The sequence below is a fragment of the Monodelphis domestica genome, chromosome X, assembly GCF_027887165.1.
Source record: "Monodelphis domestica isolate mMonDom1 chromosome X, mMonDom1.pri, whole genome shotgun sequence".
Classification (NCBI taxonomy): domain Eukaryota; kingdom Metazoa; phylum Chordata; class Mammalia; order Didelphimorphia; family Didelphidae; genus Monodelphis; species Monodelphis domestica.
In genome coordinates, this window is record NC_077235.1 from 75,494,959 (window position 1) to 75,520,090 (window position 25,132).

Below are 25,132 nucleotides of genomic sequence, written 5' to 3' on the forward strand. Positions count from 1 at the left end.
AGAAGGGATATAAGAGCCAGGAAAACCCTTAGGATATTGGCCATAAAAAATTTACTGTCGGAGCCTCTTAGAATACTATCAGAGGACTGATGGTCCTGAGAATAAGTAATATCACTGCTAGGAAGGAGTCTTGTTTATGTGCTCAGGGGTTCTCCCTCCCTTGGTCAGGGAGAATTAAATAAAAAAACATTTTAAGAGTATACTTATGTAGAACCATATAATACCTAGAAAAGTACAACAGTGATCTTATAAAGTAAAATCCAAGTCCTAAATTACACAGGCAAAGTAGAACTTTGAATATACCATGCTTAATCCAAAATTAAAGGGGAAAAATTGAACAGACAAAAAAATCACATGTAGTATTTTCAAGAGGTAAGGTGGATATGCATACTACTATTATTCATGAATGGACCATATATAGGGATCAGAAAAGAAACTGAAGTAATTGTATAGCTAAGAAACATCTAGCATTTAATATATTAAAACTGATTAAGAGAAAAGGGAAAAATACTCCCAAGAATATCAGAGAAGAGAGATGCTATTGACCATAAAATACCTAGGCTAGGAATATCATTAGAGATTAGGACATCTGCCTTGGAGATGCCTTTTGAGAGACTCTATTAGAAGATAGATAGGGTTTAGAGTGTTGGGATAGTAGCCCGGGGGGCTCTGACTATCAGTCACACCTGGGAGTTGATATAGTATACAGAATATGAGCCTTGAGAAAGTGTGTCCAATATAGAATGTCCGAGCTTGGAGGCAACAGAAATAATCACTGGGGCCTGAGCTGAATGGTGTCCTTCAACTTAGAACATGAAAGTTGGGAGAGATTATTTAATTCATAGGAAATGTGAGATACAGCCAAGGAACAGCTATTGTCTGATTCATGGCAGCTAAGCATATAGAAATGTGAGGCCCAAGAGGAGGGAATAGCAAAGCTGAAAGACACTTGGAAGAAGCATTATCAGAGCAAGGGAAGCCGTTAGAACATAGAATTTCAGAACTAACTTTGACCATGAAATTGTAAAATGTCAGAGCTCTTAGAACATGGATTATCAGAACTTAGATCGTCCTGAGAACACAAAATTTCAATGTTGTGAACAAGTTCTGTTTCTGTTCTGAGTTCCATCTTATGAGCAAATTATCACAACAAAAACAAAGTATATTTAGGATATAAGATGCCACATGTATGTCAGTATAATTTATATCAGCACAATGGTGATGCTATGAATTAAAACTTACATCCTGTATCACATAGATGAAAAGACAATCTACAGGGGGCACTCTGCTTCCAGTTTTTAAAATTGAAAAGAAAAGGTCACAACCTAGCCCTTGGTGGCTTCAAGGGTTGGGACTTCTGTAGATACCGCTATTATTGTTAATGAATGGTGGATATTCATTTAAAAAAGAAATGCACAGAATTCAAAAGAGAAGAATCTGAGCTCTGAAATATTTCTACTACTCATACATATATGTAATTTACTATACTAAAATTGAAGAAATAAGTGAAAAGGAGACAACAAACTAAGAAAACAAAGGTTTCTGTGTTCAGAGGTCCAATTTGGGGGAGTGATAATTTAAAAAACTTTATTTAGGGCATGATATACAACATATGCTTCAGTATGATTTTTATCAGTATCATGCAAGTCAGTTCCCAAAACATAGCCAATGAGGAAATATAAAAATATTCTAGCAGGATGAAAATCTGAAAAGAAACATTTATATAGCCATCTAGATATTGATATTGATATTATTGATTATGAATAGGGAGTAGTTTTCTCTTTTACCAAAGATTTACATATCCAAATTTAATAGGGACACCATTTATGATTTTAAATAATTATACTGCTAAGACACATATAATTTAACATAATAGAACTGAATAAATAATGGAAAAGGAAAATATGAAAATCCTTGGATATGAATAAAGTGAGGCGACTTTGAACTTAAAATAACAGAGCTAGGTGATTCTTAGAACAGAAAGTGTTTGACTGAGATTCACTGGAAGAGAATATCCTGGAGGGTAGATAGAACTTAGAATGGAGAATTTTTACACTGAGATGGCAATCCAAGCTCAGGACATTAGAAATGGGTTTTTCAATCAGAGTTAGAATTGTAGACTTGGGAGGGAATCTAGAATACATAATATCAAAGGTATAAGGGACCACAAAATGTAGAATGTAGAAGATTTTCAGAGTTTGCAATCAGAAATTGTGAGACAGGAGTACATAAAATATTAGGCCTGGGAGAAACTATGGAAGAGGGAATGTTAGAGCTGGCAGAAAACTTAGAGAAAGAGCTAGAAGAGCTAGAAAAAAACCCCTAGAACATACAAAAACCTCAGCATCAGAGCTGAGGACTCTTAGAATGTGGATTGTCAAAGCTCTAATGATCCTGAGAACTCCCAGTATCCCTGCCAGAAACAAGTTTTATTTCTATGCTCAGAGCTACAATTTATAGGGAAGGGCAAAGAAACAACAATAACTAAGTATATATTTAGAGTATGAAATGGAGCATAAATTTCATTAAAATTTATTTTAGCAAAATGGGAGGGCTCTCAATTAGCTCTTATGCCCTGCATTGCAGTGCTTAATTTGGTTCTAATATAAAAAAAGAATGTGAGGCCCGAGAGAAAGGAATATCAAAGAAAAGGAAAAGAAGAAAAACTCACCACATAATAATTGCATACAGCGTCTTGAAGGGTTACGACTGCTAAAGATATCACTATCATTATTAATGAATGGTCAGCATTGACTGAAAGATAAAGAAAATACAGAATTTTTAAAAAGTATTATATTGTTTATAAATATATACACATATATGTGTAGTTTAATACAATGAAACTGAAGAAATAAGTGAAAAGTAAACATTAATTTAGAATATCAGAAGAGGAAGGAGACTTTGACCATAGAAATGACATGGATGAAAGTGTCCTTATATAGCAGTGTCTGATTTAAAAGTGCTTTTAAAGGAATGTTCTGGAGATTTGATATATTATAGAAGATACTTCCAGGACTGATACAGCAGTCCTAGCTCTAAATGTGAAAAGCAGGAGGAGAAAATGTAGAACAGAGAATAAATGAGCTTGGAAGCAACTTCAAATCAAGACTGTTTGAGCCTGCAGTGGCCCTAGAACCTGGACTATCAAATATGGGAGGGACTTTAGAACAGAGAAATGGTGGAGAGAGCCAGAGAACAGAAATTGTCTGACTCCATGGGATGGGAGAAGCCATGGATAAGAAAACGTCATAGAAGGCAGGACATTTAGAAAAAAGGATATCAGAGCCAGGAAATCTGTAGAACATACAATATCAGGACTAGCTTTGGACAAAACTACACAGTATTAGATCTAGGAATGCTTCTAGAATACAGATTATTGGAGTTCAAATGGGCCTGAGAACATAAATTATCACTGCTGGGACAGAATCTTGTTTATGTGCTCAGAAGCCCGTGTTATAAAAATGGTAAGTTAACTTTTAAAATATTTTAAAAGTATATTTATGGTTTGAAATGCAACATAAATGTCAATATAATATTTATAAGCACAATGGTGATCCTCTGAATTAAAATTCATGTCCTGAATCACACAGCCAAAAGGGAAATTTGAATATGCAGTGCCTCATCTGGATTAAAAGGGAAGCAATGAAAAGAAGAAAAATAATTGATTAAAAAGTAAATTCACACAACTTTTAAAGTACCTCACATACAAGCCTAAAGTGTCAGATTTAGGTGATGAAAACCAAGGGTGAGCCAGCAGTTTAGTGGCTCTGAATCTGCAGAACCTCTCAGCAACATTAACTAAGATTGAGTCCAGCAGCAGTCTATACACTCTCAATGACACATGAGCAATGTATCCAAACCTGGTCAGGCATCTGCAGAACACAGACCTCTCCCTGGATCACACCACTTTGGAAGCACCAAAATATGTACAGGCCCCCAGAATAAGCTGTGAAAGCAGAAGAAGGACATAAAAGACAGAAGCACAGGCCAGTCATTCTCTGTGGAGGCGAGCAGAACCAAACTCTAACAAAAAGTTAAAAATCAAGAAATAGTCTGGGGAAAATGACCAAACAACAAAAAAAGAGCCAGACTATACACAACTCTATGGTGAAGTTCAAGACACAACGTTGGAAAACAATGATTTCAAAATATCTATAAGAAAGACTCAAAGATGCAGATTGGCCACAAGTCCGACAAGAATTCAAAGAGCTAAAGAAAATGACTAAGAAAAGAAAATGAACATAATTATTTTTTTAATCAAATAAAAGTTGTAGAAGAAAAACTGGGACTATGCTAGAAAATTGTGAAGAGATTTAACGCCTTAGTGAAAGAGGCACCCAAAATACCAAAGAGTAACTCCTTAAAACTCAGAATTTGCCATATGATATAAGAGGTACAAAATGTCACTGAAGAAAATAATTTCTTAAAAATTAGACTTTGCCAAAGTAGACTGAAAGATAATAATTCCATGAGAAGTCAACAAATGATAAAACTAAGTCAAAACACTAAGAAAAAAATAAGATGAAGATGATGATGAAGAAAATATGAAATATAGGAATAACCACTGACCTGGAAAAGAGATCAAAGAGAAGTAATTTAAGAAGCGCTGAGACCATTTGCCATGAGCTTTCTTTTCTACTCTTCCTCATCGCCTATCACTCAGATGCCTTCTTCCACTATGTCCTCCTTTACCCCAAATTTACATGATACACTAGATCAAAAAGAGATCATTTAAGAACCACTGCAATACCTGAAAGTTATGAACAGCACAAAAAAGACTATCATGTTTCAAGAAATTATAAATGAAAATTGCTCTGATATCTTAGAAGCCTAGGGCAAAGTAAAAATGGAAAAGGAAATTCACATCACATTCTGAATGAAATCCCTAAATAATAAAAAGATACATTCCAAAAAGAGCCTTTGAAGCATAGATTAAAATTAATTGGAAACTAAATAACTTAATCCTAAAGAGGCAATAATTTCATTAAAAGTGACAACCATGATACAAAATACCAAAATCTTTTGGATAAAACTGAAGCAGTATTCAGGGGACAATTTTTATCTCAATGCTTATAGCAATAAAAGAGAGAAAGAGCAGATCAAAGTATTAAGTATGCAACAATAAAACCAAACAAAAAACTCTAGAAAAAATTTAAACTCCAGATAAATATCAAAATAATCTGGAAAATCAAAGGACAGATTAATAAAATTAGAAGTTGAAAAAAGTTCCAATAAAATAATAAAACTGCTTTTTAGTTATAAAAAGTGAAGATAAGCCATTGGATAATTTGATTTTTTAAAAAAAGAAAAACCTTACCAGTTACAAAAATGAAAAGAGTAAATTCAAAACCAATGAAGATGAAATAAAAGCAATAATTAGGTGGTATTTTGTTCAAGCATTTGCCAATAAAATTGAAAAACTAAACTCTCATACGAACACATCAGGAAATAGAATGCCGAAATAACCACAACTTAAAAAAAGAAATTTAAAAGGCCAAAAATGACCTCCCTAAGAAAAAAACCAAAGGACCAGATGAAGTTAAAGGTGAATTCTACCAAACATTTAAAGAACAATTTAATTCTGATACTACATAAACTGTTGGAAAAAAAATCTAAAGGAGTCCTACCAAAATACTTCTGTGAAACAAATATAACCTTGATATAAAAACCACAAAGAGCCAAAATGGAAAAAAATTACAGACCAATTTCCTTAATGAGCATTAAATAAATGAATTAGATAAAATATTAACAAGGAGGTTACCACGCTAAGGCTGGCTGGATGCATACAGAAATGCAGGACTGGTTCAATATTCAGTAAACTATATTTGACCATATCAATAACAAAAATCATATTTCAATGAATGCATAAATTTTTTTGACAAAAGAAAACAGCCACATCTTTTCAAAATACTAAAAAGCATAGGAATAAGTGAAACTTTTCTTAAAATGGTAAGTAATATATATCTAAAACCAAATACAACCATTAAGGAACAAATGAAAATATTCATTATTACAATTATTATTTGATATTAGTGCTAGGAACAAGAAAAAACTGGTGGAACAAGCATCAGCAATGAGGAAATAAAACTATCATCATTTGCAGATGATATAATGAGGGTTTAGTTAAAGAACTCTAGAGAGACAACTAAAAAACTAGTCAAAACAATGAACCTCAACCAAGTTGCAGAACAGAAAATAAATCCACACAAGATCGGCATTCCTATATATTACCAACATAATCCAGCAGGAAAAATAGAAAGAGAAATTCCATTAAAAAAGACAAACAATACTTGAGTCTATCTGCCAGGCATACACAGCAACTCTATGAACACAATTTACAAAACATTTTTTACACAAATAGAACTAAAAACCTAGAGACATATTTATTGCTAATGTATAGACCATGACAATATAATAAAAATGACAATCCTACTTAATTTATTTACTTCTTTAATGTCATACCAATCAATCTACAGATAATTAATTTAAAGAACTAGGAAAACTAATAAAATTCATCTGGAAGAACAAAAGGTCAAGAATATCAAGGGAATTAATGAAAAAAATTATAAGGAGACCTCGCAGTACCGGATCTTAAGCTACACTACAAAGCTGTAATTAAAACAAAATTGTATTAGATAACAAATAGAGTGTATCAGAATAGGCACATAATATGCAAAAGCAAATGAACATAGTAAGCTAGTGTTTGATAAACCTAAAGATCCTAGCTATTAGGGCAAGAATTGATTATTTGATGAAAACTGGCAAATAGTTGGGCAGAAACTAGGCACAATCCAACATCTCACACCATTTACCAATATAAAACTTAAACGGGGACATGATTTAGACAAAGTGTGATAGGATAAGCAAATTAAGGGAGTATGGAAGAAATTACCTTGTCAGATTTTTTGGAAAAGGGAAGAGTTCATGGCCAGACAAGAGAAAGAGAGGCTTCCAGAAGACAAAATGGAAAATTTTGATTACATAAAAGTAAAGTTTTTGCACAAACAAAACAAATGCAGTTAAAATGAGAAGAAAAACAAGGAACTGGGTGGAGGGGTGAATCTGGACAGCAAGATTTTCTGATAAAAATCTAATTTTAATAAGGAATTGTGACAAGCTTATGAAAGTAAGTTATTCCCTCGTTGGTAAGGGAATACAAATAGGCAGTTTTCAGAGGAAGAAATCAAGTTTTAAATAGCCATGTAAAATGCTCTGTCACTTAATAATTAGAGAAACATAAATGAGAATAACTCTGAGGTACCCCTTCACACCTAATATTGGCTGCTGACAAAAAAGGACAAGAATAAATGCTGGTGGAGATGTGACAGAATAAATGCCCTGTTGATAGAGCTATGAACTACTCCAACTCTTCTAAACTATTAAACTATGCATGTCCTTTGACCTAGCAGTGCTAGGTCTATAACACAAAGAAATCAAGGAAAAGGGGAAATGGCCCAAATATACAAAAATATTCATAGCAGCTCTTTGTGTCAGCAATGAATTGGAAACTGAGGGAATGCTCATCGACTGGAAGTCTGAAGAAGTTACGGATTACGAATGCATATATGTGGAATATCTACACACATATGAATGGAGTAGTGTCGGAAATGAAATACTGCTGCCAGAAATGATGAAGATGACAGTTTCACAGAAATCTGAGAAGACTTCAAGGAATCGATGCAAAGTGAAGGGACTGAACCATGAGAGTGACATACACAGTAACAGCAATTTTGAATAATAAACTATGAAAGACTTCATAATTCTAGTCAATACAATGATCAATCACAATTCCAAAGGACTCATGAGGAGACACCTACACATAAAATATTGATGGACTCAGAGTGTAGAATGAAGCATATTTTTTCTCTTTATTTCTTTTGTGTGTGCGTATGTATGTGTGTGTGTGTATGCATGTTTTCCACAACATGACAAAGGCAGTAATTTGTTTTCAATGACTTCATATTTGTAAAAGATTTTGTATTTCCTACTTCCTCATTGGGTGGGGGAGAGGGTGGAAGGGGAGGAAAAGAATTTGGAACTGAAAATAAAACTGAATTTAAAAAATAGAATGTCTGACTTGGAGGTGCCTCTCAAGAGAATATATTGGAGAATGGCTAGAGCTTAGAATGGAGGATTTCATGATGGGATGATAGTCCAGGCTTAAAATATCAGAACTGGGAATTGACAGAGAAACCAGAATGAGACCATGACAAGGTATGCCCACTATAGAATGTCTCAGTTTGGAGGCAATTTAGAATTAATGGGGCATGACCTAGATAGTACCTTCCAACTTAGAATATCCCACTTGGAAGTGACTTTAGCATACAAGGAGTGGAGGACAGTCAGAATCAGAGAACTTGGCCAGAGATTTGTCCAGTTTGCTTCTTTGGAATATGAGCACACAGAATGTGTAATGCCTGGAAGAAGTCATAGAAAGGAGCTAGCAGGGCACTTAGAAGAAGGGCTATCAACATGAGGAAAGCCCTTAGAACATATAATTTCAGAACTAGCAAGGCTACAAAACCACAGAGTCAGAGCTAGAAGGGTTCTTAGAAAAAAATGATCCGATCTCAAATGGTCTCAAGAACATAAAATATTGCTGGTAAAGAATTTTGTCCTTATGTCCAGGTTATGGGAAATACAAGTTAAAAATTCAAAACATTTAAAATAGACATAGATATACATATGATATGCACGATATTTCAATATCTTATTTGGAATCACAATGGTGGTCCTCTGAATTAAAGATCCTACCTTCAATCACAACAGCCAAAGTAGACATTTGAATATGCAATGTGAAATGTGAAAACAGAAAACAATGAAACAAAAAATAAATTACAAAAAAGTTAATGTATGTAATATTTTCAAGGGGTCAGGCTACTATACGTGTTTTTGTTTTTGTTGTTGTTGTTAATGAATTTGGTGTATTTGTTGAAAGAATAAGGTAAGTAATCAAGTTCCACAAGAGAAACAATTCATGATCTTAGCCAATAGGTAATAAACATTTATTAGGCTCCTACCACATGCCATGTACTATGCTAAGCACTAAGGTTGCAAATACCAGAAGAGAAAAACAGTCCTTATCCTCTAGGAGATTTTAATGAGGCAAGACAAAACACAAAAGGAAGCTGAAAAGGGGAGAGGAGGTGGGGAGGAGGGTTGGAAGAGGATATACCAGAGCCCGGGGCATGGTGGAGAAGTCAATCAGAAAATCCCAAAGTAATGCAGCCAGCTAAAAAATGAGATGTCTGACCTATCCTTAAATGGAAGTTTGGAGTTCATAGCCCAACCCTCCAATCAGAGAGGCAGAAGTGGAGGACCAAGGTTGATGAGGTGGTTCCAATAATGACTTGCCAGGAGCATTCTGGAGATATCAGTCAGTTCCCAAAGTAGTGCAGCCGGGTGAGAAATGATTGTATTGCTAATTTACATGTCATTTACCATACAAAAACTGATTAAATAAATAAAAGGGGAAAAGACCCTTGAATAGGAGAGTATTTTGAACATAAAATAAGCAGGATGGGATGATCCTGTATAATGTCTGACTTGAAGTAGTCTTTCAAGAGAAGGCTAGTTAAAGCTTGGAGTGGAGAATTTCAGTGCTGGTATGTCAGTCAAAGCCCTGAATATCCAAACTGAGAGGTGACATGGAAGCCAGACTATGAGACTTGGGAGGCTATGTCCAACATAGAATGTCTGGAAGCTTGGAGGCAGTTTAGAATCAATGGAACTTGAACCACATGGGGCCCTCAAACCTGGAATATCAAACCTGGGAGAAGAGACTATGGAACCCACAACATGAGAGATAATCAGAGAAAAGAAATTGTCTGATTCCATGGGATCTGAACACATAGAATGCAAGACCTGGGAGAAACCACAGAGCTGGCAGGAATCATAGAAGAAGGAATATTGGAGGGAGGAAAGGCTTTAGAACACCCAATTTCAGGACTAGCCTTGTCTGTGAAGTCACACAGTGTCAGAGTTGGGAAAGCTCTTAGAAGACACATCAGAGCTCAGATGGTTCTGAGAAAATGCAGTATCATTAATGGGAACGAGTTTTGGTTTTGTACACAGAATTCCAACTAATGAGGAAATTCAGGCAAATTATCACAACAGAGATAAAGTACATTTAGTGTATGAGATTCCACCTATATTTCAGTATAATTGATATTAGCACAATGGTGATCCTCAATTAAAAGTTATATATTGTATCCCAGTCAAAGAGGCAAAGTGAACATACCAGTGTTAAAGGAAGGAAGGAAAAAAGAAGGGAAGGAGGAAATCAAAATAACCAACAACACATTTATTCTATAAAGTGTCTTGAAGGGTTAAGGCTGTTAGAGATATAAAAATTATTGTTAACGAATGATTAGTATTCATGGAGAAAAATAAAGTGAACAGAATTCAAAATAGAGAATTTGTGCTCTCAAATAACTATTGCTAATTGATCAATAAACATTTATTAAGTACCCACAATGTGCCAGGCATTGTGATGAATGTTGATACAGAAGGAAAAGAATCTCCTCAAAAAGCTTACACTCTAATTGGGGAGACAGTAGCAAGCAAATATAGGCAAAGGAAGATAACCGAGGGAATGCGCAGTAGGACATAACTCGGATGACTGAACAACTGAACTTCATACTAATAAAGACATCTAAATAATTGGAGAAATATTAATTGCTCAAGAGTAGGCCAAGGCAACAGGATAAAAATGACAGTATCACCCAAATTAATTTACGTATTCAGTGCCAGAACAATCAAACTACTAAAGAATTACTTTATAGAGCTAGAGAAAATTATAACAAAATTCATCTAGAGGAATAAAAGGTCAAGAATATCAGGGGAATCAGTGAGAAAAATCAGAAAGAAGGTGGCCTACTAGTACCAGATCTCAAATTATACTCCAAAACTATAATCATAAAAAAAATTGAGTGTTTAACCGGAGGACAAGATTAAGTATATAATCTAGAGAAGTGAATGAACAAAGTGACCTAGTATTTGATAAATCTCAAGATCCCAGCTATTAGGGAAAAAATTCAACAGCTGACAAAAACTTCTGAGAAAGTTATAAAGTTGTCAGACAGAAACTAGTTATAAATGCAACATCTCACACCATATACCAGTATAAACCCAAACTGGGTACATAATTTAGTCATAAAGTGTGATAGGATAAGTAAATTAGGGGAGCATAGAAACAATTACCTGTGGGAATAATTCATGACCAAACAAGAGAAAGAGAGGGACATGGAAATTAAAAAGGAATGATTCTGACAACATAAAAATTTTACATGAACAAAACTAATGCAGTCAAAATTAGAAGAAAAACGAGAAGTGGTAGAGTGTGTGGTTTGTGCAGCAAGTCTCTGATAAAAATCTCATTTCTCAAATACATAGGGAACTTAGCCAAACTTATAAGAGCTACTCCTCAGTTGATAAATGGACAAAAAAATAAGCTCCCTAGTTTTCAGAGGAAGAAATCAAGGCTATAGTTAAATGAAAAAATTCTCTAAATCACAAATAATTAAAGAAGTGCAAATTAAAACGACTCTGAGGTACCACCTAATGCCCATCAGATTGGCCAAAATGACAGAGAAGGAATATGATAATGCTGAAGGGATGTGGCAAAACAGGCACATTAATGCACTGTTGGTAGAATTGTGAACTAATCCAATCCTTCTGGAGAACGATTTGGAACCATTCTCATGAATCTATTAAACTATATGTACCCTTTAACTCTTCGAAACCCTACAAAGTTTATACGCCCAAAGAGATTTTAAAAAATGATAAAAAATCATGTATAAAACTATTTATAGTATCCCTTTTTGTGATGTAAAAAATTGGAAACCAAGGGGATACCCATTAATTGGAAAATGGCTGAAAATGTTATATGAATCTGATAGAATACTATTGTGCTATAAGAAGTGACAAAGAGGTGGTTTCAGAAAAAACTTGAGAAGACATTATAAACTGATACAAGGTGTAGTGAACAGAAGCAGGAGAAAGAGATACACAGTGACCACAATATTGTAAAGATAATCAGTTGAAAAGACTTAACACTGATAATGCAATGGCCCACCAGTTTCAAAGGATTCATCATGAAAAATGCTATCCACTGCCAGAAAGAGCACTGATGACTGATGGGGTCAGGGCTAAATGTGGGAGGGCTTTAGAAGACAGAAAGTTAAAGGTAGTTAAACCAAAAGAATGGAAATTACCAGATTCTGTGGGATTTGCAAAAAATGCAGCATCAGGAACCAGGAAAGCTGTGAAAAGAGAATTTCAGAGAATGCAGGAGACTTAGAAGAAGGACTATATGAACTCTTACAATGTGAAATTTAAGAACTAGCTTTGGTCATAAAATCAGTTTCAGAGCTGAGGGCTCTTGGAACAAGGATTAACAAAGTTTGGCTGGGCCTGAGAACACGGGTTATTGGTGCAAGTCTCAGGGGCCCAAATTATTAAAAAAGGCAATTAAATTTAAAGATATATTTATAATATGAAATGTAGTATTTATGTTAATAACTATAAGAACAATGGCGAATATCTGAATTCATACTCCTGTCCTGGATTACACAAGTCAGAAATTTGAAGATACACTGCTAAATATGAAATAAAAGAAAAAGAAAAGAACATAGCTGACCAAAATGTAAATGTATGCAGTGTCTTCACATAATATAATAAAAAACTATAATGGTACAAGTGTAATAGAAGTATAGTAATATTACTATTATTTTTAATAGATGGTAATACTTATGGGAGAATATTATCAGGACAGAAATCATGAGAAACCACTTGTGACCTTAATTATATTATAAATAAACATGGCATTTAACATTGTCAAAATGGTCAAAGAAAAGGGGGGAAAGAAACCCTGTAATATAAGAGAAGGGAAATGCTATTGATAATACAATAAGGAAGATGGCAGAGTCTTTTGAAGATGTGATATATGACTTGGAGGTAAATTCCAAGAGAATTTATAGGAAGCAAGTTAAGACATAGAATGGAGAATTTCCCCTGATCTGATGGCAGCCCAGAAGCCAGATAAGTAGACTTAATGTCCAACATAGAATGGAGATGATTTCAAACCAATGTGGCTAGAGCTGGACAGGACCTTAAAGCCTAGAACATCAGATGTGGGAGGGACTTTAGAACATACAAAAAAGAGCTGGTCATGGGCAGGGAATTGAAATTCTCTGAATCCATGGGATTGAAGCAAACAACTGTATTGCCAAGAGGAACCACAAAAAGGGGCATGTAAAATCCACAAGGGATGTTAGAGCCAGGAAAGCCTTTAGAACATATCATTTCAAAAACAAGATGTGGCCAAAAATTTGTACAGGGTTGGAACTGGGAAGCTCTTAGAACATGGATTGTCAAAGCTCAGATGTCCCAGAGAATACATAGTATCATTGCTGGAAAGGAGTTTTATTTCTCTGAAAAGAGTTAGGCACACTTTCACAACCAAACCAAATTGCAGGATATTTTTTTTGTTGTTCAGTTGTTTCAGTCATGTCTGACTCCCTGTGACCCCATTGGGCTTTTTTTTGGGGGGGGAAGAGATTTTACAGAGGTTGGCCATTTTCTTCTCCAGCTCATTTCCAGATGAGGATACTGAGGCAAACAGAGTGAAGTGACTAGTCCAGGGTCACATAGCTAGTAAGTGTCTGAGGCTAGATTTGAATTCAGGAAGATAAATCTTCCCGGATAACTTATGTTCATTTAAATTAAAACTCATGTCCTGTGCCAGCCAGTGAAAGGTAAACATAAAATGCTGGTGTGGTACTAATTTTTAAAGGAAAGGAGAACAAACAAAGCAGTCATTTCAGGCAATGCCTTGAAGCATTAAGGCTGCTATAGATCTCACTGTTTCATTACAGAATAATAAGTATTTCTTGAAAAAGAAAAGGAAGCACCCAGAATTTAAAAGGGAAACAATCTGTGCTCTCAACAGATTGTATTGGAAATACTTATATGCAACTTAATATAATGAAATTGGAAAAAATTAAGTAAAAAGGAAAAATAACCAACCTTAAATGATCAGAGGAGGGAAGAGACATAACTGAGAAGGAACATCAATAATAGTGTCTGGCTCAGACAGCCCTTTTAGGATAATTATATTGGAGATTGGCTAGAGATCAGAATTGAGACTTCCAGGATCAGGGCGACAGTCCTGGCTCCAAATGTGAAAAGTAGGCATTGCTGTGAAAGCTAGAATATCAGACATGGGACAGAATGTAGAACAGTATGAATGGACTTGGAAGGGATTCAGAATCCAGAGTGCCTGAGCTGGATGAGGGTATGGAACCTGGAATGTCAAATGTGGAAGGGACGTTAGAACACAGAGAGAGGTGGTCAGTGCGAGGGAGCAGAAATTGTCTAACTCTGTGGGATGTGAGCATACGGCATGTAGAGGAGAGAATGTTGGAGCAGGCAGGGCATGTCAAAGCCAGGAAAGTCCTTGGGATATGCAATGTCAGGACAAGCTTTGGCCATAAAACCATATAATGTCAAAGCTGGAAGGGCTCTTAGAACATGGATCATCAGAGCTCAGATGGTCCAGAGAAAACATGGTGTTAGTGCTGGGAACTTGTTTTATGAGGAAGGGCAGGGAACGTGAATACAGTCAAACAAAGTAAATGTAGCGGGGATGATCCCATATACATGTCAGTGTAACAAATATTAGCACAATGGGAATCTTCAAAATCAAAACGCATGTCAAAGATGAAAAGCAAACATATAGTGACAAATCAAGAGTGAAGGAAAAAGTGCAACAACAACAACAACAAAAACAACACAGTTATTACTTGTAGTACTTTGAACAGTTGAACCTGATGTGGAGATCACTATTAATATTAGAAAATGGTCAATACATATTGAAAAAATACAGTACATATTCTTAGCTATGTGACCCTGCAATTCTGTTTTAGAATTGATATTAAGACAGAAGGCAAGGGTTTAAAAAGAAAGAAAGAAAAAATACAGTAAATATAAAGAAGTCAGAAGGGAAAATTGTATAATCCCAAATAATTGCTAATTTGTATAAGTAATTTCATATACTAAAACTGAAGAAATAATTGAAAGGGAGAAAACAAAGCCAGAATATAAAAGCCAAGAAGGTCTCTTAAGCTTAAAATGACAGGCAGAGGGTCTGCAGAAAATTAAATGTATGACTTGGAGATGCTGTTCCAGAGAATGGTTTTGGACTCCATTCAAGACTCTGAAGAGCAGAACTAATTAATGACATTAGACCTGATAACGAGACTTAGGAAATATGTCCAACATAGCATGTCTGAGCCTAGAGGCAATTTAGCATCCGTAGGGTCTGAGGTGGGTGAGGCCCTCCAGTCTATAATATCAAATGTAGGAGGGACTTCAGAACACAGAAAAGGAATGCTGGTCAGAGGCAAAGAGCTGAGACTGTTGTATTCCATAGGATCTTAACAAACAGAATGGCTGACCCAAGAGAAGCCCCAGGGTAGGGAATGAAAAAGCTGCAGAGAAAGTTAGAATAATTGACATCAGAGCCAGGAAAGCCCTTAGAGCACATCCCTTTGAAATTAGCTGTTGCCATAAAACCACTCCGGGTCAGAGTCTTTTAGAACTTTAAGAACACAGCTTGGAAAACCCAGAAAAAAACAGTATTATTGCTGGGAATAAGTCTTATTTCTGGGTTCAGATCTCCACCTTGTGTGGAAGGGCAGGCAAACTGATCTGACAAAATAAATTCTGTTTAGGGTCAATGATCTCACATATATGATAATACAAGAGATTTCAGCTCAATGGGGATACTCTAGATCAAAAGTCATGTGCTGTATTAGCTAGTAAGAGATGAAAGGAAACCTACGATGCCAAATCTATTTTAATCAAAACAAAAAAGGAAAAGAGAAAATACAGTTATAGCTTACTGTACCTTGAATAATTATAGCTGCTTTATTATTGTTTCATTTTATTTTTAATATTCTTTTTAAAAAAGATCTTGAGTTCTGAATTCTCTTCCTCCCTCTCACTCCTCCTCCACCCTTTGGGAATACAAGCATTATGATATCAATCATATGTGTGAAGTGATGCAAAACATTTCCATAAAAGCCATATCACAAAAAATAAGCAAGAAAAATAATATAAGTGAGAAAATTATGCTTCATCTTGTTCTCAGAATTCATCAGTTCTCCCTCTGGAGGAGGATAGAATTTTTTCCTCATGAGTGCTTTGGAAATGTAAGTCCTTTGATCACTGTCATGATCAAAGTAGCCAAGGCCATCATTAGGACATTGCTGTTAGTGTGCCCAATGATCTCCCAGTTCTGTTCATTTTTGTGTTGTTCCAGAGACCAGAAATTGTTGGGCGGTGAACACACACCGCATGTAGGGCCTGGGGGAAGCTATAGGGAGAATGTCAGAGCCAGGAAAGCCCTTAGAACATACAATGTCAGGATAAGCTTTGCCCACCAAACCCCATTGTCAGAGCCAAGAAGACTCTTAGAACAAAGATGAGGAGAGGTCAGATGGGCCAGAGAACATGCAACATCATTGCTGAGGAGTCTTGTTTATGTGCTCAGGGCTCCAAGTTACAGAGAAAATAAGTTAAATGTAGACAATATTTTCAAAAGTATTTTATGTTATTAAATACAAGGTATATGGAAATATAATACCAGTAAGCACAATGAAGATCCTCTGAATTAAAAATCACGTCTTGAATCATACAACCAAATTGGAAGTATGAACATATCATTCCTAAATTTAAACCAAAAAATTGAGGTGGGGGGAGGGATGACAAAAAAAGCAATTGCCTGCAGTGCTTTCTAGGCCAAAGGCTGTTGTATATATTACTTGCTGGTAGTGGATGGGCCATATATGTCAAGAAAAAAAGGTAACACAGTATTCACAAGCAAAACATTGTGATTTAAAATAATTGTATTGTAATAACCATATGCCATCTAATACATTAAAACTGCTTAAATGAGAGACAAGAAAAAAATGTAACCTATCAGGTGACAGAAAGGTTTTTGGAGACAAAATTCCCAACCTGGGAAGATCTTTGGAAATTAGGATGTCTGTGTCAGAGGTACCTTTCAAGGGCAAATATTGGACAGAGCTTAGAATAGAAATTTTCTGTGCTGGGATGTCAGTCCAGGCTTGAAAGAGAAGAATAGGGAGTTGACATAGTATCCAGGATATGAGACCTGAGACGGTACATTCAACATAGAATTTCTGAGCTTGGACGCTATTTAGAATCAATCAGTGTGGGTCTGCACTAGATGGGGCCCTCCAACTTGGAATATCAAATTTGGGAGGAGGGACTTTGGGACACATAAAATGAAGAGATGGTCAGAGAACAGAAATTATCTGATTCTATGGGAGATGAGCACATAGAATGTAAGATCTGGGAGAAACCACAGAAAAGGGAAGGTCAGTGCAGGAAAGTCATAAATAAGAAGGAAAGTGATCCATGTTAGCCCCTCAGAACTTGATCACCATTAGAGCCATTAAAGGGAATCTACTTAAGCAAGGAACATGGCTGTGACTGTCAGGTTGGGATAATCTCAAGAAAAGAAAAGAAGGGTGAGAAAGAGGGATGCACTGGGAGAATTATATTACTAATAAATATATGGCATTTAATATACTAAAACTGATTAGGTGAAAAGGAAAACAACCCTTAGAATACCAGAGAAGACAGATGCTATTGAATATAAAATAACTAGGATTGGTTGGGTCTTTTAGAAATAAGAATGCCTAACTTGGAGGAGTCTTCCATGAGAGCAAATAAGAAGGTCAGAACCTAGAATGGAGAATTTCCATGCTGGAATGGCAATCCAGGCTCTCAAATTCAGAAGTGGGAGTTAATATAATACCTAGAATATGAGACTTGCTTGAGAAGATATGTCCGACATAGAATGTCTGAGCTTGAGGGCAACTAAGAAATAATGAGTTCTGAGCTGGATGGGGCCCTGGAATCTGGCATATCCAATGTGGGAGGGACTTTAGAACACAGAAAGTTAGAAATAGTAAGCACCAGAGAATAGAAAGTATGTGATGCTATGTGATGCATGTCCACACAGAATATCAGGCCTGAGAAAGGTTACAGAGAATATAAGGTCAGAGCAGGCAAGAGACTTAGAAAAAGGAATATCAGAGGCAGGAAAGCCCTTAGAACATATAATTTCAATACTAGTTGTGGTCATACACAGTGTCACAGTTGAGAGGGCATGAATTATCAGTGCTCAAATTGTCCTAAGAAAAAACAAAACCAATTCTGGGAACAAATTTATTTCCAGACTCAACTTATGAGGAAGGACAGGCAAATATCAACAAAAAATTGTAAAGGTTTATTTAGGGTAAGAGCCACCTAATATTACGTAAAAATTTATATCAGCAAAATGGTAACACGCCCAAGTACAAATCAGGTCTAGCATCACTCAAAGATGAAAGATGAACATACAGTATTTAATCTCCTTCTAATAAAAAAGAAAGAAGGAAAAGGAAAGGAAAGGAAAAAATAACAGACAGTGATTGCATTTAGTGTCTTAAAGAGTAAAAATTGTAATAGATAGTATAATTGCTGGTTGGATCAATATTTATTGAAAAAATAAAGGACAAGGAATTCAAAAGTAAAACAATTTGTGTTCTCACATGATTGTATTGCTTATACATACAGATAGTTTAATATCATAAAACTGAAGAAATAAGTGAAAAGGGAGGAAAGCAAAATTAGAATATCAGCAGAAGAAGGGAATTTTCACCAGAAAAATGACATGGCTGAAAAGGTACATAAACAATACTGTCTGACTTGGAGGACCTTTTCAAGACAATTTATTGGAGATTGGATAGAGTTTGCTCTGGGAATAGCGGTGCCAGCTATATGTGTGAAAAGCAGAAGATGACAAAAAGCCAGAACATTAGACCTAAGAGAGAATGTAGAATACAGAATGAATGGGTTTGGAGGCAACTTAGAGCCAAGAGTGGCTGAGCTAGAAGAGCCCTTTGAACCTGGACTATCCAATAGAGGAGGGACTGTAGAACAGAGAAAGTTAGAAATGATTAGAGCTAAAGAACAGCAAGTATCTGAAATTCCATGTGATGTAGGCACACAGGAGGGAGGGTCTGGGAGCAACCACAGAGAAGGGAATGTTGGAGTAGGCAGAGCATTTAGAAGAAAGGATATCAGAGCCAAGCCCGTTAGAACATGCAATTTCGAAAATCAGTGTCAGAGCTGGGAGGGCTCTTAAAATAAAGGTTACCAAGGCTTCAATGGTCTTGAAAACAGATAATATTCGTATTGGGAAGGAATCTTGTCAATGTACTCAGGTGTCCAAGTCATGGGGAAAAGTAAATTCAATTTAAAAAAAAAACACTGAAAAAAGATTATTTATGATTTATAAGGCAACATATATTTGAGTATAATTACAATAAGCATATGGTGATCCTCTGAAGAAATAGCCCAACCCAATTCATGCCCTGAGTCCTATAGGCAAAAAGAAATTTCAAACATTCAGTGCCTAATCAGAATTTAAGCAAAAAAAAAAAATGGAAAAAATTGGGAAAGTAATTGCATGTGTTGTTTTCATGGAGAAAAGCTGCTGTACATATTATTGTTAATTAATGGGCTATATTTATTGGTGGTGAAAAGAACACAGGATTCACAGAGGAAACAATTTGTGAATTCAAATAATTATACTGCTAATACACACAAGCCAGTTAATATACTAACTATACGAATGTACTAAAACTGACTAAATAAATGAAGAGGAAAAAAGAAATGTTGGAAATTAGAGAACAGAAAAGCTTTTGGATATCAATTGGCAGGCACAATTTAGAAAACAGAATATCTAGCTTGGAGGTGCCTTTCATGAGAAGAGGGTGGATAGAACTCAGAATGGAGAATTTCAATGCTACAATGGTAGTGTGGGCCCTGAATAACAGACTGAGAAGTTGACATGGTATCCAAAATGTGGTATTTGAAAAGGCATAACCAACATAGAATATCTCAGGTTTGGGTCTGGGCTGGACCCATCAATCTAGAAGAGCAAATTTGGGAGGGACTTTGGACCACAGAAAGTGAGAGCCAGAGCCAGAAAATTGAGATTTTCTGATTCCTTGGGACACGAGCACACAAAATGTCAGACTCAGGAAAACCATAGAGAAGGGAATGTCAGAGCTGACAAGGCACTTTGAGGAAAGGATGTCTTTACAAGGAATGTCTTTACAATACACACTTCAGGACCAGTTTTGGCCATAAAACCAAAAAGCATCAGAGCTGAGAGGGCTCTTAGAACATACATTATCAGAGATCAAATGGTCTTAATAAGACACAATATGGGAATGAGTTTTGTTTCTGTTCTCAGAGGCCCAATTTTGGGGGGAGTGAGAAATAAATTTAAGAATCAATATTAAAATATATTTAGGAGATGACATGCAGTATGTTTCTATATAATTCCTATACCACGAATGCTTCAATTACTAAGAATTGATTCTAAGGCAGAAGAGTGGTAAGGGCTAGGCAATTGGGGGTGGGTTAAGTGACTTACTAGGAAGTTTCTGAGGTCAGATTTGAACCTAGGACCTCCCGACTCCAGGCCTGGGTCGCTATTCACTGTGCCACCAAGCTTCTCCTATTCCTATTCATTTCGAGAAATGGAAGTGGGTTTTTTTCTTAATAAATAAGATGTTAAAGACCTAATTTTAAACATGACAGTTATTTAAAATAATTGTATTGCTAAGACATATATGTAACTTTAACATAATAAAACATAATTGAAAAGGAAAACAAAACCTTTGAATATCACTGGATTGAGGAGACTTTGAACATAAAATGACAGAGCCAACAGGTTCTTTTGAGAAAAGAATGTCATACTTGGAGGGGCACTGCAAGTGTATAGCTTAGAAGCTGGATAGAGATTAAAATGGAAAATTTCAGGGCTGGGATGTCAGTCCCAGGTTCAGGATGTTAGAAATGGGTTTTAAAAGAGAAGCCAGAATATCATATTTTTGAGAAGGTCTGTAGAACACAGAATGTCTGAGCCTGTAGGCAACTGAACATTTTCAAGTACCTACATTGGATGGGGGGTCTCCAACCCTATAATAGCAAAGGCATGAGAGACTTTCAAACATAAAATGTAGGCAATATTCAAAGCCGGTGAAGAGAAATGATCTGATTTTGTGGGATCTAAGCAAACAGAATATCATGTCCACAATTAATCATAGAGAAAGGAATGCTAAGACTGGTAAAGAACTTAGAGGAAGGGATAGAAAAGCCAATAATTACCTTGGACTCCATCATTTCAGAACTGGCTTGGATTATAAAACCACACAGTGTCAGAACTGAGAAGGCTCTTAGAATATAGATTATCAGAGCTTAGAGGGGCCTGAGAACACAGGATATTATTGCTGGGATGGATTTTTATTTCTGAGTTCAGAGTTGCAAGGTATGGGGACAGACAAGTAAATTGGATCAATAATTTAAAATTTACTTAGAGTACCAGATGCAATCTATATTATATAATAATTGTTATCAACACAATGTTGATTTCCTGATTATTAAAACTCATGCTTAAAATCATTCAGTCAAAGATGAAAGATCAAGATAAAATGCCTAATCTGGAAGGAAGAAAAATCAAAAGAAAAGAAAAGAAAGCTAAACCTGAAACACAATAATTGAACACAGTGTCTTGAAAGGTTAAGGATTATATATGTATGTATATATATATATATATATATATATACTATTATTATAGAATGGACAGAATGGTTTATTAAAAAACAAAGTATAAAAATTCAAGAGAAAAAGAGTTTAAGCTTTTAAATGAGTATTGCAAATATATGTGTAATTTAATATAATAAAATTGAGTAAATCTGTGAAAAGGAAAAATTCCCCTTAGAATATTAGAGGGAGGAGACATCAACTATAACATAACCAAACTGAGAGGGAACATCAAAAACAGTGTTTTTGTTAGTTAGAGGGCCCTTTCAAGAGAATATATTGGAAGTTGGAGAGAACTTAGAATTGAGACTTCCAGGGTGGAGAGAGTGGTTCTGATTCTAAGCATGAAAAGCAGGAGTTCACAAAAAGCCAGAGTGTTAGAACTAGGAGGTAATGAAGAACATTGAATGAATGAGCTTGGAGGCAACTTAGAAAAAATTAACTTGAGCTGGATGGGTCACTGCAACCTGGAATATCAAATTTGGGAGGGACTTTAGAACCCAGAAAGTAACAGGTGGTCAGCACTAGAAAACAGAAATGACCTGATTCTGTGGTTGTGAGCATATAGAATGGAGGACGGACTTGGGAGAAATTACAGAGAAGAGAATGTCAGCCCAGTAAGGGCATTTAGAAGGAAGGACATTAGGGCTAGGAAAGCCATTAGAGCATGCAAAAGCTCTTAGAACAAAGATTAGCATAGCTCAGATGATCCTGGGAGCTGGCAATATTAGTGTTGGGAAGGAATCTTGTTTATATGCTCAGGGCTCCAAGTTCTATAGAAAGCAAGTTAAAATTTAAAAAAAAATTTAAAAAGGATATTTTTGGTATAAAAGGCAAAATATATGGGAATATAAGCATAATCACGATCCCCTAAAATTCACTGTGTGTCCTGAGTCACACAGGCAAAATGGAAGTTGAAATATACAATGTCTAATCTGAATTTAAACAAAAAAAGGGAAAATATTTGACAAAAAAGTAATGTTCTCAAGGGGCGGGACTGCTGTCCATTTTATTATTGTTGTTAATGAATAGGTCATATTACTTTTTTAGAAGGTAAGTACACAGAATTCACAAAGGAAATAATTTATGATTTTAAATAATGGGATTGCTAATAAACTTATACTAACATACTAATGCTGATTAAGAAACTAAAAGGCATGAACATGCAATGTTTAATTGGTTATTTATATAAGAAGTGAAGAGAAAAGCAAAAACCCAACAACACAGTAATTGCTTAGTGTCTTGAAGGCTTAAGACTGCTGTAGCTATCACTCCGATTGTTAATAAATCATCAAGGATTTGTTCCTAAAACGTAAGCTAGACACAGAATTCCAAAGATAACTGGTACTCTCGCAAATTGCATTTGGCTAATAAGTGTATGGGGTCTAATGTACTAAAACTGAAGAAACAGATGAAAAGGAAAACAAAGGCCATGTGAGTCAGAACTGACTATTGACATAGAAACCAGATAGACTTGGACAGTCACTTCTAACCAGTGGGACCTGAGCTGCACGGGGCCCTCCTACCTAGCTTATCCAATCTGGGAGGCACTTTAGATCACAGAAAGTGAGGCATGCTCAGAGCCAGAGAACTGCAATTGTTTGACTCCCAGGTATGTAAGCAAAGACAATGTCTGCCTGGGAAGAAAATGTAGAAGAAGGAATGTTAGAGCTGGCGAGCCCATACAGGGCTCTTCAAACATGGATTATCCTACCGCTGAGGGTCTCGTGCATACATAATATCAGTGCTGGGAAGAGGTCTTGTTTATATGCTCAGGGTTCCAAGTCTTACAGAAGGCAAATTAAAATTGAAAACAGTTAAAATGTATATGGTATAAAATACAAGATTTTCCTCAAAATAATATCTGTAGCCCTGATGGTAATGTTCTGAATTAAAACAAAAATGGAAATGTGAATATAATGGCTAACCTGTATTCACAGGAAAATATTAAAAAGAAAACAATTAGATAGAATTAAAAGCATGTGGTGTTTTAAACATTTTCTATTGTTTTTAATGAATGAGACATATTCAATGAAAAAATAAGGTAAGCACACAGGATTCAGAAGGGAAATAATATGTAATCATAAATAATTGTATGGTGTATATATATATATATATACACACACACATATATATATATATATATATGTACTTTGTGCTTGTTTGGTCATTTCAGTCATATCTGACTCTCCATAATCCCATTTGAGGTTTTCTTGGCAGAGATACCGGAGCGGTTTGCCATTTCCTTCTCCACAGCTCATTTGACGGATGAGGAAACTGAGGCAACCAGGGTGAAGTGACTTGCCCAGGGTCATACAGCTAGTAAGTGCCTGAAGCCAGATTTGAACTCAGGAAAATGAGTGTTCCTGACTCCAGGCCGAGCACTCCAGCCACTGCACTACTGTTGTTTTGTTTAATCATTTTCAGTTGGGTCTGACTTTTTGTGACCCCATTTGGGGTTTTCTTGACAAAGATACTGGATCTTAGCAAAAATACTTTTCCTTCTCCAGCTCATTTTCACAGATTAGGAAACTGAGGTAAACAGGGTTAAATGACTTGCCCAGCTACTAAGTGTCTGAGGCCATGTTCGAATTCAGGTTTTTATATATATATATATATATATTAGATATATATATATATCCCCTCCTGTTGGATCACTGCCTTGCCGTGGCGGAGGGGCTTGCGTAGCTCAATGAAACTATGACCTCTGCCATGTAGAGGCAGACAAGTCAAGACAGACAGGTCACAGTGGAGAGCTCTGACGAAAGGTGATCCACTGGAGAAGAGAATGGCAAACCACTCCAGTATCTTTGCTAAAAAAATCCCTTAGAAAATAACAAAATAACAAGAGATGACACTGGAAGGTGAGCCCCTCAGGCCAGAAGGTATCCAACATTCTGCTGGATAAAAGCTACAGAAAGAATGAAGCATCTAGGCCAAAGCCGAAAGCAAGCTCTGGTGCCAAAAGGAAAGTCTAGTCCTATAAAGGCCAATATTGTATAGGAACCTGGAATGTAAGATCTATGGACCAAGGCAAGCTAGATGTGGTCAAACACATTATGGAAAGATTATTGGCATCTTGGGTGTCATTGAATCTAAACGGACAGGAATTGGTAACTTTAATTCAGGTGATCACTACTTCTACTACTGTGGGCAAGAATCCCTTGGAAGAAATGGAGAAGCCTTCATAGCCAATAAAAGGGGAAGGAAAGCAGTCCTTGGATGTAATCTCAAAAATGACAGAATAGTATCTGTTTGAATACAAGAAAACCACTCAACATCACAGCAATACAAGTCTGTACTCCAACCATTGATGCTGAAGAGGTCAATGTTGATCATTTCTACAAAGACCTACAACTTCTTCTAGAAATAACATTTTAAAAAGATATTGCATTCATCATAGGGGACTGTAATGCTAAAGTAGGAAATAGAAAGATAA

General features: G+C 35.9%; 1 long non-coding RNA gene across 2 annotated transcripts in view; it reads left to right on the forward strand.

The window, feature by feature from the left end:
* LOC103101359 (uncharacterized) overlaps positions 1–19,735 on the forward strand; it is a 179,255-nt gene extending 159,520 nt beyond the window's left edge. For both annotated transcript variants that reach the window (XR_008914431.1, XR_008914430.1), the window contains one exon: positions 1–19,735. This exon is cut by the window's left edge and continues 17,368 nt beyond it. This is a non-coding gene — a long non-coding RNA (uncharacterized LOC103101359).
* Positions 19,736–25,132: the final 5,397 nt, after the last annotated feature.